Raw genomic sequence first — 13,873 nt, 5'->3', positions numbered from 1 at the left:
TATGTAGATGGTTGTCATACAATAAGAGAACAAGCCCTGTAAATACATGTATCTGGGTGGCTACATCTGTAAAATGACTACCCGATGGAATGTTTATTTTGTAATTTAATATGTTTCTGTTGATTGTTTTACTTATTGCTAATATTATGGTATGTTATTGCTTAATAATATATATGTTATTGTTTGTATGTTGGACTTGCTTTGGCAATAAGTATGTTGATATTTCATGCCAATAAAGCCTATTTGAATTGAATTGAATTGACAGAGAGAGAGGTAGAGACAGAGAGAGGTAGAGACAGAGAGAGGTAGAGACAGAGAGAGAGAGAGACAGAGAGAGGTAGAGACAGAGAGAGAGAGAGACAGAGAGAGGTAGAGACAGAGAGAGGTAGAGACAGAGAGAGGTAGAGACAGAGAGAGGTAGAGACAGAGAGAGGTAGAGACAGAGAGAGAGGTAGAGACAGAGAGAGAGTTAGAGACAGAGAGAGGTAGAGACAGAGAGAGGTAGAGACAGAGAGAGTTAGAGACAGAGAGAGGTAGAGACAGAGAGAGGTAGAGACAGAGAGAGAGGTAGAGACAGAGAGAGGTAGAGACAGAGAGAGAGAGAGAGAGAGACAGAGAGAGAGGTAGAGACAGAGAGAGAGGTAGAGACAGAGAGAGGTAGAGACAGAGAGAGGTAGAGACAGAGAGAGGTAGAGACAGAGAGAGAGGTAGAGACAGAGAGAGGTAGAGACAGAGAGAGGTAGAGACAGAGAGAGGTAGAGACAGAGAGAGAGTTAGAGACAGAGAGAGTTAGAGACAGAGAGAGAGTTAGAGACAGAGAGAGGTAGAGACAGAGAGAGAGAGAGACAGAGAGAGAGGTAGAGACAGAGAGAGGTAGAGACAGAGAGAGCGAGTTAGAGACAGAGAGAGTTAGAGACAGAGAGAGAGGTAGAGACAGAGAGAGAGAGAGAGAGAGACAGAGAGAGAGAGAGAGAGAGAGAGAGAGAGAGAGAGAGAGAGAGAGAGAGAGAGAGACAGAGAGAGTTAGAGACAGACACCGTCCTAGACGGGTTTCGATCCGGATCTCCAGAAGGCCACGCTTTACCGCCTTGACTGAGAGTCAACCGACCGGAGCACAAGCAGACATTCGCACCACCGTAGGGCTTCATCACATCAGTCATCCCGGACGTCATGGAGGCAACAAGGAGAAGAAGCACTGGGGGGGAGTTTATGTCAACCATGTCATTCTCGCCATAAGATCTCTTTTGGTCCTTCGGTTTGGAGTGTTTGTCGTCTAGTCACTCGTGAGGCTCCACTGACCAAGAGTGCCAGTCCGACCCGGTGGCCTATAGTTGTCAAGAGAGATCATCACCTGAGGACCAGATGTTCAGGAGGTCAATCGTCAAATGATCCAATGTGTCCCATTCCTTTTGAAGTGTCAAGACTCTGCTCCAGCTGTGCTGGAAACTAGCGGACCTCGTCCTCTGACTCATGATGCAGTACCACAGATTCATAAAGTACCACAAAGGCCAAATTCAAAAGTATTTCTAAAGTAATGTACTTTACAGTAATAAACTGTAGAAGGTATATAGGTGTTTCCTAATAGGTATCGCATCCTTATAGGGTGTGTACTCTCTAAACAGGATGCCACCTGCCGCAGCGCTTAAAAGGAACACGCCGACATCATGGGAAATTCGCTTGCCCATCTTCTGCAGAGTTGGACAAGAAGGTAGATACCAATTTAGAAATCTGGCTGCACACAGAGAGGAAATTGGAATCCATCTCCTTGTCCGACTCCGGAGAAGACGGTATAAGCGCATAACGTTCCCCATAACGTTGACATGGTCCTTCAATGGCTGATGAAAATAGACGGCTGTAAATAGGCAGCCACTGTATTTATTCACCATTTATTCAGGGGGCTATATGCATGGTCAATTGGGATCACTCAGCCACCCACCCACTCACTCACTCACTCACTAACGGACAATCTGCCGGGGGATGGGTGTGCGTCCGCACAGTTTCATGCTTGTTTATTGAGCTTTTAGAGATGATGTCATCCCACAGGGTAGGTTTTATAACTCACAGTGCAGGATGGAAATTAGATCCCATCCCAAAGGGACTGTTAAAAGCGCCATGAATATTCAAGTGGAATTTAAAACAAAGAAAGAGGATCGTCAACCTCTGTGTAAACGTAAGAGCTAATTTTTTTTTACGTCTTCCAGTGCCGGCAGTGTTAATGAGTATGGTTTGATTCCACCTCCAAATAAGATGGATATCCAAAGCGCTTTACAATTTTGTTCCTCACATTTGACCCATTCACTCACACATTTACACACCGACGGCGGAGGCGACCATGCAAGGTGCCGAGTCCGACCTGCTCATGGAGAGCAGTTAGGGGTTAAGATAAGATAAGATGATCCTTTATTAATCCCCTTGGGGAAATTCAGGTGTCAAAGCAGCATGGGGGGGGAGGGGGGGGGCGGGATAGAGAGCTTCACAGTCCTCAAGGACACTTTGACAGGCTGCCTGGGAGGAGTGGGAATCAAACCAGGAACCTCGGGGATTACCAGACAACCGCTCTACCTCCCGAGCCACTGTCGCCCCGGGGGTTTGTATCAAATTACTTCAGTTTAAGACATATATATATATATATATATATATATATATATATATATATATATATATATATATATATATATATATATATATATATATATATATATATATATATATATTAGGGCTGTCAAAATGTATGCTTTAACTTTGGAGATTAATTAAAATTATTTAAAGCATTACAATAAATGAATCTAGATTAGTCTATGGAGTGAACAATCTTCAATTTTAGCGCCGCGGATATAAGAAAGCGGTCTAGCTGAGTCAATGTTGATGGTTTTGTTGAACATTTGTATTTCACAGGAGATAAACTGTATTCAAAGAAAGCTATTAAAATAGTATTTGAATCTAAATATACTTTCTTTGTGTTGATTTTACATTAATTCCATGATTTTACTCAAGTAAATATCTGTTACAAGCTTCGGTCTTAAGTAGAAAAATGCTATTTTTAATCTAGAATAATTACAGAAAATTGTGACATTAATTAGTTAATTTTTTTTAATCTATTGACAGCACTAATATATATATATGCTTATATATATATATATGTAACGGATGGTACCGTGAAGCACAGTCACGAAGGACTTCAGATGTTGTGAAGTGACTGGGGTGAGTAGCGGTGCTGTGGGTTAAACTCACTCTCATCCTCAAAAGACACATACTGTAGACACGTTACAATGCAGTGAGTTCACCTCTTGGTATAGCGGTCTGTCTGCTGTTGCCCGCAACGTGGGAGACGCGGGCTCCAAACTCCCTCGGGGCATCGAAGTTTAAGGTGACGATGTCACAACCATTACATATATATATATATATATATATATATATATATATATATATATATATATATATATATATATATATATATATATATATATATATATATATATATATATATATATATATATATATATATATATATATATATATATGCTTACATTTGCTTATGTTTGGAAGAGGTATGTAAGCCTACATTTGTAACTGAGTCTGAGCGGTCAGTACAAGTGCCACATAAAAGTGCCATAACCCGTCGGAAAGCTGGGACCCCAGGGAACAATTTGAGGTGCAGCTCAATACTGTATGTCAATTTTTCCTGTATATTAATGTAATAAACATTATGTTTTGAATCCCGCCTATTCAAATGATAGTGTATAGTGGGGCTTGGGACATTATGTTATGGCCTAATGATTGCCATTCCCATGCTCAATTATGTATAATAAGTTGCGGCAGCAATTACTGTAATTACCAAAAGATTTTTTGACCATTCGAGAATTTAAAGATAATGGGTCAGAAATCTCTCCAAATGACCACATTAAGATCTAAAGACCTCGCGGAATGCTTTAGAAGTTCATATTACGATTTTTGGTAATCATTAACCTTTGATATCTGGAGATTCCATGCAGAAATTGGCCATTTCGGTGATTGGGTGGTGAGTACTACTTTCTGAAAATGTTTCAGAGTATCCCACTTATTGCCGTCCTCTGAATGGCCTGGGTCTCTAGCTTATGTTTATATTTTCGTAAGGCTTTTCTAAGTGCTTTTTTTGACAGGACAGATGGAAATTCTTTGGGAGAGAGAGAGAGAGAGAGAGAGAGAGAGAGAGAGAGAGAGATGGGGAGAGAGAGAGAGAGAGAGAGAGAGAGAGAGAGAGAGAGAGAGAGAGAGATGGGGAGAGAGATGGGGAGGAGCTGCAACACATGTCCATGGGCCGGATTCGAACCTAGGACGTTGCGATTACAATGCAAGCGCCTTTACGTGGTGCACCACTGGGGCGCCCCTAGTTCATGGTTTTAAAGTTTAATTTGTAGTGATTGTCCTAGAGGTCACAGTAGGTCGTTTTATAAAGTGAGATATAAAATAGAAACCTATAGGCCATTTATAGAGAAATAAAAAAAAGGCATCACCACATTTAAAGGGCTGCTATGAGGACTGACATCATCGCATTTGAATATAATTGGGTTTATTAGACCCGCAAGATTCTCATCGTTTACAGCCGTACCCTATTTATGCAATTCAGAGACTGTTTTGGGACCACAGTACGCAGAAATATAGAATTCATTTTATTTGATGAATTTTGTTTTATTTTCAGTTTTTTTTGTCTCATAAAGGTACAAACATACAGTATATTGCAACACAAATAGAGAGATGGACAAACAATAGCCAAACAAAGAAAGCCCAAAAAACAATGATAAAAATAACATAATAATTCACATACACATATACCATTATACCAGTCAGTTATATGATTTGAAAATCCAATTCAACGAGGCTTCAACTCAGACAAAGAAATATAGGTATAAGCAACAATGCCACGAACCACATACACACATACACACGTAGTAGATAGATACATGCATTTGGTTATGTGGGTGTGGATTGTAGGCAGGTGGGTGGGTGGTTATGTATTATTATGTATGCAGTATATATCCATGTATGTACTGTATGTATGTATGTATGTATGTATGTATGTATGTATGTATGTATGTATGTATGTATGTATGTATGTATGTATGTATGTATGTATGTATGTATGTATGTATGTATGTATGTATGTATGTATGTATGTATGTATGTATGTATGTATGTATGTATGTATGTATGTATGTATGTATGTATGTATGTATGTATGTATGTATGTATGTATGTATGTTTGTATTAACACATATCTTTTGAATGTATTACTGGTATTTTTTAAATAATATGTATATTTTTGTATGTTTGATTTTACAAAACAGGGGACGTTCTCGATAAGCCTCGATAGGCTTCTAAACGTCTCCTTCACAATATGGTTATTATGTATTTTTTTACTTTTGTTTAAGTCTTTGTGTAAAAAAAAAGAAAAGAAAATACAAAATACAAATAAATTTTTAAAACACACAAATATCATCTGTACTGCTTAAATTGGGCACGTCTGCAACAAGGGGGAGACTCCATTGAACCTCTTTTTAATCCATATATAATGAAGCGGTGGTGAAGGGTGAAGGGACTCCTTCGTGGAAACGTCAGAGCCTGAAAGCCTAGCCGGCTGCAGAGCGGTGTTTACATCCCCGTCAGTGAGCTGGCATGACGTGCCAAGGTATCTCTGGCCTCCTCGCTGGTATCTCTGGTTTCATAATACCGCTTCCATGAAAAATGAGCCCCGCCAAACCTCACGAAGGACGGTTAATCAAGCACGGTTCGCTGGGCTTCAGGGGACCAGGGAGACGGTGTACACTTGCAGCGGTGATCTATAACTTCTCCCTCACTCCAAATGGATTATAGACCTCTATAGCCTGCGGCTGCAAAGTGTGCTGCTGCTGACTGTTGTGGAAAAGATTTAAAAGCGCTCTCAATTCTCTTTTTGCCTTTATTTACCCGGCGTGGGTTCGCTGAGCAGGGATGCTCTTTTTCAGCAACGCCCGGCTTCACACAGTGACATACGGTCACACACCTGCGAGCTGCCCGGTACAACGACAGTCTGACACTGTTGACCACTAGGAGCTGCCTGGTAAACCACAGTCTGACACTGTTGATAGGAGCTGCCCAGTACAACCACAGTCTGACACTGTTGACCACTAGGAGCTGCCGGGTACAACCACAGTCTGACACCGTTGACCGCTAGGAGCTGCCCAGTACAACCACAGTCTGACACTGTTGACCACTAGGAGCCGCCCAGTACAACCACAGTCTGACACTGTTGACCACTAGGAGCTGCCGGGTACAACCACAGTCTGACACTGTTGACCACTAGGAGCTGCCCAGTACAACCACAGTCAGACACCGTTGACCGCTAGGAGCTGCCCTGTACAACCACAGTCTGACACTGTTGACCACTAGGAGCTGCCCAGTACAACCACAGTCTGACACTGTTGACCACTAGGAGCTGCCCGGTACAACCACAGTCTGACCCTGTTGACCACTAGGAGCTGCCCAGTACAACCACAGTCTGACACTGTTGACCACTAGCAGCTGCCCAGTACAACCACAGTCTGACGCTGTTGACCACTAGGAGCTGCCCGGTACAACCACAGTCTGACTCTGTTGACCACTAGGAGCTGCCCAGTACAACCACAGTCTGACACTGTTGACCACTAGAAGCTGCCCAGTACAAACACATTCTGACACTGTTGACCACTAGGAGCTGCCCAGTACAACCACAGTCTGATTCTGTTGACCACTAGCAGCTGCCCAGTACAACCACAGTCTGACACTGTTGACCACTATGAGCTGCCCAGTACAACCACAGTCTGACACTGTTGACCACTAGGAGCTGCCCAGTACAACCACAGTCTGACACTGTTGACCACTATAGGAGCTGCCCAGTACAACCACAGTCTGACACTGTTGACCACTAGCAGCTGCCCAGTACAACCACAGTCTGACACTGTTGACCACTAGCAGCTGCCCAGTACAACCACAGTCTGATACTGTTGACCACTAGCAGCTTCCCAGTACAACCATAGTCTGACACTGTTGACCACTAGCAGCTGCCCAGTACAACCACAGTCTGACACTGTTGACCACTATGAGCTGCCCAGTACAACCACAGTCTGACACTGTTGACCACTAGGAGCTGCCCAGTACAACCACAGTCTGACACTGTTGACCACTAGGAGTTGCCCAGTACAACCACAGTCTGACACTGTTGACCACTAGGAGCTGCCCAGTACAACCACAGTCTGACACTGTTGACCACTAGGAGCTGCCCAGTACAACCACAGTCTGACACTGTTGACCACTAGCAGCTGCCCGGTACAACCACAGTCTGACACCGTTGACCACTAGGAGCTGCCCAGTACAACCACAGTCTGACACTGTTGACCACTAGGAGCTGCCCAGTACAACCACAGTCTGACAATGTTGACCACTAGGAGCTGCCCAGTACAACCACAGTCTGACAGTGTTGACCACTAGCAGCTGCCCGGTACAACCACAGTCTGACACTGTTGACCACTAGGAGCTGCCCAGTACAACCACAGTCTGACACTGTTGACCACTAGGAGCTGCCTTGTACAACCACAGTCTGACACTGTTGACCACTATGAGCTGCCCAGTACAACCACAGTCTGACACTGTTGACCACTAGGAGCTGCCCAGTACAACCACAGTCTGACACTGTTGACCACTAGGAGCTGCCCAGTACAACGACAGTCTGACACTGTTGACCACTAGCAGCTGCCCATTACAACCACAGTCTGACACTGTTGACCACTAGGAGCTGCCCAGTACAACCACAGTCTGACACTGTTGACCACTAGGAGCTGCCCAGTACAACCACAGTCTGACACTGTTGACCACTAGCAGCTGCCCAGTACAACCACAGTCTGACTCTGTTGACCACTAGGAGCTGCCCAGTACAACCACAGTCTGACACTGTTGACCACTAGGAGCTGCCCAGTACAACCACAGTCTGACAATGTTGACCACTAGGAGCTGCCCAGTACAACCACAGTCTGACAGTGTTGACCACTAGCAGCTGCCTGGTACAACCACAGTCTGACACTGTTGACCACTAGGAGCTGCCCAGTACAACCACAGTCTGACACTGTTGACCACTAGGAGCTGCCTTGTACAACCACAGTCTGACACTGTTGACCACTATGAGCTGCCCAGTACAACCACAGTCGTGACACTGTTGACCACTAGGAGCTGCCCAGTACAACCACAGTCTGACACTGTTGACCACTAGGAGCTGCACGGTACAACCACAGTCTGACACTGTTGACCACTAGGAGCTGCCCAGTACAACCACAGTCTGACAGTGTTGACCACTAGGAGCTGCCCAGTACAACCACAGTCTGACACTGTTGACCACTAGGAGCTGCCGGGTACAACCACAGTCTGACAGTATTGGGCCACTGAGCAAGTTGGAAGTACCTTAAAGGGCACTTCAGCGGTTGGTTATTGAGGGAGGGGAGAGCGTCATTCATTCCCTTTGCTGGATCCCCCCGGTGCCAGTCTGGGGGATCGAACCGGCGACCATCCGGTCACAAGACTGCCTCTCTAACCTTTAGGCCGACACTGGGCTCTTTGTGCGCGAGGGCTTCAGACGATCACCACGGCTCCGCAATACAACAGCCACCTTCCTAATGGAAACACTATGTGAAGTACAGGACATGAGTAATAGTATGAAGTACAGTACATGAGTAATAGTATGAAGTACGGTACATGAGTAATAGTATGTGAAGTACAGTACATGAGTAATAGTATGAAGTACGGTACATGAGTAATAGTATGTGAAGTACAGTACATGAGTAATAGTATGAAGTACGGTACATGAGTAATAGTATGTGAAGTACGGTACATGAGTAATAGTATGAAGTACGGTACATGAGTAATAGTATGAAGTACGGTACATGAGTAATAGTATGTGAAGAAGTACAGTACATCATGAGTAATAGTATGTGAAGTACAGTACATGAGTAATAGTATGAAGTACAGTAGATGAGTAATAGTATGTGAAGAAGTACAGTACATCATGAGTAATAGTATGTGAAGTACGGTACATGAGTAATAGTATGTGAAGTACAGTACATGAGTAATAGTATGAAGTACAGTAGATGAGTAATAGTATGTGAAGAAGTACAGTACATCATGAGTAATCGTATGTGAAGTACGGTACATGAGTAATAGTATGTGAAGTACGGTACATGAGTAATAGTATGTGAAGTATGGTACATGAGTAATAGTATGTGAAGTACGGTACATGAGTAATAGTATGTGAAGTACGGTACATGAGTAATAGTATGTGAAGTACGGTACATGAGTAATAGTATGTGAAGTACAGTACATGAGTAATATTAAGTACAGTACATGAGTAATAGTATGTGAAGTACAGTACATGAGTAATAGTATGTGAAGTACAGTACATGAGTAATAGTATGTGAAGTACAGCACATGAGTAATAGTATGTGAAGTACGGAACATGACAATAAGGGAACATTTATGTATTTACCGTTTTCTCCAGACTCAGACAAGAAGATGGATACCAGTAGGTTCATTAGAAAGCTATATGGCTGCAAGCTAGCCTAGCTTAGCACAAATTAATGGAAGCGCATACGGATCAGCTAGCCTAACTTAAAACTCCGGGAGAGGTGTTTTTGGCCCAACAGCAGGCTATACCTGATCCGTATCCGCTTCCATTCGTTTTGTGCTATAAGCCAGGCTATAGTTTGCAGACGGATAGCTTTCAGGCTGAACTCACGGAGAGTAAATTCTATCCTCTTGACTGGAGAAGACGTATAGGCCTAAGAAGCGCATTTCCCATAATGTCGGCGTGTTCCTTTAAACAACAGATTGAGTCACAAAACACAACGATCGGTTATGTAAGAAAAAGAAGAAAAAGGAGGGAAAAAAAGGAAAACTTTACCACCTGGAAGTGCTGATCTCATTCAATCAATCGTGAAAATAATTGGCAAGAGTTCAGGGGGGACTTTAATCTCTGGCCCCTAACAGTAACAGGTTAATTCCAAAGCCAAGCCGGGGGTGGGGTAGGGTGGGGTGGGGTGGGGTGGGGGGCGGGGTAGGGGTGGGGGTTGTTCCGGCATGAAAAATGAGAGGAGCTTCTCCAATTGAGCTGAGTCATGGCGTGAGTGATTAGGAGGACTTTGTCCCTCGTGGGTTGAGACAGATCATCACCATTCATTATGATGTATCGGAAAGATACAGGGCTGGACGGATATTAATGCGTGGCGGAACAGCGAGCCTACCAGAACACAAGATGGACTGCAGTAGAGAGAGAGAGAGAGAGCCGGCGTCCTTGTGACATACTGTGACATTTGTCCCGACTCGGGTGACATCCAGAATCTGTAATGTGACTTTTTGACAGCGGGCTGTCAAAACACCACGGTGCGTGCGGCCCCAAGCGGGGGCATTTTAGTCCTTTTTCTTTTTATATTCTATCGAAGAGCGAGATCAGATAGGCTTTAAAAATGATGTATCGAGACTATAATTGAGTACCTTAGACGAGGAATCGTATATATATATCCGTCTGACGTTTTCAGAGGAACAATATGTTTCCAGACTTCATTGTCTAAAGATGGTAAGTTAGGGTGCCGTGTTCATTCGTAGTTAAAGACACTAGAGGTTGAGTACTTTATTATCTAAAGATGGTAAGTCAGAGTGTTTTGTTCATTCATAGTTAAAGACAGTAGAGGTTGAGTACTTTATTATCTAAAGATGGTAAGTTAGAGTGTTGTGTTTGTTCATAGTTAAAGACAGTAGAGGTTGAGTACTTTATTATCTAAAGATGGTAAGTTAGGGTGCCGTGTTCATTCGTAGTTAAAGACAGTAGAGGTTGAGTACTTTATTATCTAAAGATGGTAAGTTAGGGTGTTGTGTTCATTCGTAGTTAAAGACAGTAGAGGTTGAGTACTTTATTATCTAAAGATAGACAGTAAGTCAGAGTGTTGTGTTCATTCTTAGTTAAAGACAGTAGAGGTTGAGTACTTTATTATCTAAAGATGGTAAGTTAGAGTGTTGCGTTTATTCATAGTTAAAGACAGTAGAGGTTGAGTACTTTATTATCTAAAGATGGTAAGTTAGGGTGTTGTGTTCATTCATAGTTAAAGACAGTAGAGGTTGAGTACATTATTATCTAAAGATAGACAGTAAGTCAGAGTGTTGTGTTTATTCATAGTTAAAGACAGTAGAGGTTGAGTACTTTATTATCTAAAGATGGTAAGTTAGGGTGCCGTGTTCATTCGTAGTTAAAGACAGTGGAGGTTGAGTACTTTATTATCTAAAGATGGTAAGTTAGAGTGTTGTGTTCGTTCATAGTTAAAGACAGTAGAGGTTGAGTACTTTATTATCTAAAGATGGTAAGTTAGGGTGCCGTGTTCATTCGTAGTTAAAGACAGTAGAGGTTGAATACTTTATTATCTAAAGATGGTAAGTTAGGGTGCCGTGTTCATTCATAGTTTTTTTTTTGTATCCACTTTTTCTCCCATTTTCTATATTTTTCTCCCATCCCAATTTCGTATCATCCAATTCAACCCTCCCCTGTCACGAATGCTGTTTCTTGCCTCCCACAAGCCGGCTGCAATGTGTACTAAGTCATACATAGCACAAGTCCCCTCCGGTACTCGAGGTAACAGCAGTCGCATCTTTTCACCTGCGCAGCTCGATCTCTCAGTGGCGAGGAGTAACGCGTGGGAGGCTCACGCTGCCCCCGACACTTCCTGATTCTACTGCGCAGGCGCACCAACCGACCTGTAGGAGTCGCTGTCCACAACGCCCAATCCCCACCCTTCAGGTTCCCTCCCCGTAATACAGCCAATGTGTATTAGTACGGACGACCAGCTAAACTGAAAACAATGTGGAGAGCTGGATTCGAACACGCGAACCCAGCGTCTCCACATTGGTGGCGAGTGCCTTGCCCACTACACCACCTAGCCGCCCTCCGTGTTCATTCATAGTTAAAGACAGTAGAGGTTGAGTACTTTCTGGTGATATACTGTATCACATTCACATTTACAACTGCAAACACGGTCTGTCCAAAAAAATCTCTAAATGGACTTATATGGTTCTTCAGTGTAAGGGTTAAATTGTTGAATGTCACTCTATTGTGAAATTAAGTTAATAAATGTTGCCCTTTTGAGTTTAACCGTACTGTTACAGTGGGTGACAATATTGTCACAAGGAAAGATGAAATAACCTACCTGGGTTCCATCCTAGAGGCAAATCTTTCCTGTGACAAAATGGCATCCAATGTAATAAAAAAAGTCAACCAACGAACAAGATTCTTGTACCGGATCTCCTCTCTGGTAAACAAGAATACCCTGAAGACTCTGGCAGGAGCACTCATTCAAGGGTACTATGACTATGCTTGCACCTCATGGTACCAAAGCACCTCAAAGGCCCTAAAAACAAGACTACAAACATCACAAAACAAACTGGTCAGACTACTGCTTGACCTTACTCCTAGAACCCACCTCACCCCTGCCCACTTTGACAACCTAGGATGGCTTAGAGTAGACGACAGAGTACAGCAACTTGCAATGGGCCTGGTCTACAAGATACACGACTACACCACTAAGATACCCATGTCGAAATACTTCCTACATACTCCGAAATACTTCCCAAAGGTCAGTGAATACCACGACCACAACACCAGAGGCAGTTCCACAAATCATGTTCAACCCAGATTCGGCTCAAACAAGGGACTAAACACGTTTCGCAATTATGCCACAACAATGTGGAACGCCCTACCCACAGCCGTAAAATAATGTGAAACCCTACCCTCCTTCAAAACCGCTCTCAAAGAGCACCTACGGGTGGCTGCAATTCTAAACTGGCCCTGGTAAATGTCCAAACCCCCCCCCCCCCCCCCCCCCCAACCCCCTCCAATGTACAGTTTCTTCGCCCTCGAATGTATATATTTTTTTATGATCTCTTTCTCTGAAACAGTACTGTATATTTGTATATCTTGTATGTCATAAATGTCTGGATGTAACAGTACTGTATGTCGTGTATGACATACATGTCATGATGAATTGAAAATGGGGGACCCTGATGTAAACAAGACGAAAGTCTTTCTCTTGTCTGCATCTCCTTAACAATTGTGTGTAATGAGCCGTACTGTATTGTTCCCATTCTGCAATCTGTTAATAACGTTTTCAATCAATCAATCAATCAATCAATCAATCAATCAATCAATCAATCAATCAATCAATCAATGCAAACTAGATACATGGGACATGTAATTCTTATCTATTTCTGGAACAGCAACCGTCATGGACACATCCTGGCCGTGGCAGTTTTTGTGTAGTGTTACATCATGATTGTTAATGTTTAGCTGGGCATACAGACACTCTTTAGGCAAACAGGAGGTCGAAAATCCCTGGAGATGCACCAGACTGCCAAGACTGGTATAATAAGCGAAATGGCACCCCTGACTCCACCCTCATTGATGTGCTTGTATCAGGGTGGGTGGCTTGGTCTAGTGGTGAGCGCACCTGCCCCCCACCACATCACCCCCGTCCTCATTCAACTACACTGGCTCCCTGTGCACTACCGGATTGATTTCAAAAACCTCTTACTCACCTTCAAAGCCCTCCACAATCTAGCCCCCACCTACACCTACATCACTGACCTCCTCCAAGATTACACCCCCTCCCGCACCCTCCGCTCATCCTCTACTGGACTCTTATCCATCCCCAGGTCACGCCTCAGCACCATGGGTGCCCGAGCGTTCAGCTGCTTGGCTCCCAGACTCTGGAACTCCATGCCCCCACACATCCGACAGTCAGACTCACTCTTCATCATTCAGATCACAATTGAAAACCCATCTGTTCAAACTCGCATA

The sequence above is a fragment of the Notolepis coatsorum genome (assembly GCF_963971535.1).
Source record: "Notolepis coatsorum genome assembly, chromosome: 9".
NCBI classification, from domain to species: Eukaryota; Metazoa; Chordata; class Actinopteri; order Aulopiformes; family Paralepididae; genus Notolepis; species Notolepis coatsorum.
The sequence above is the reverse complement of the archived record's forward strand: the minus strand, read 5'-3'. Positions refer to the sequence as shown.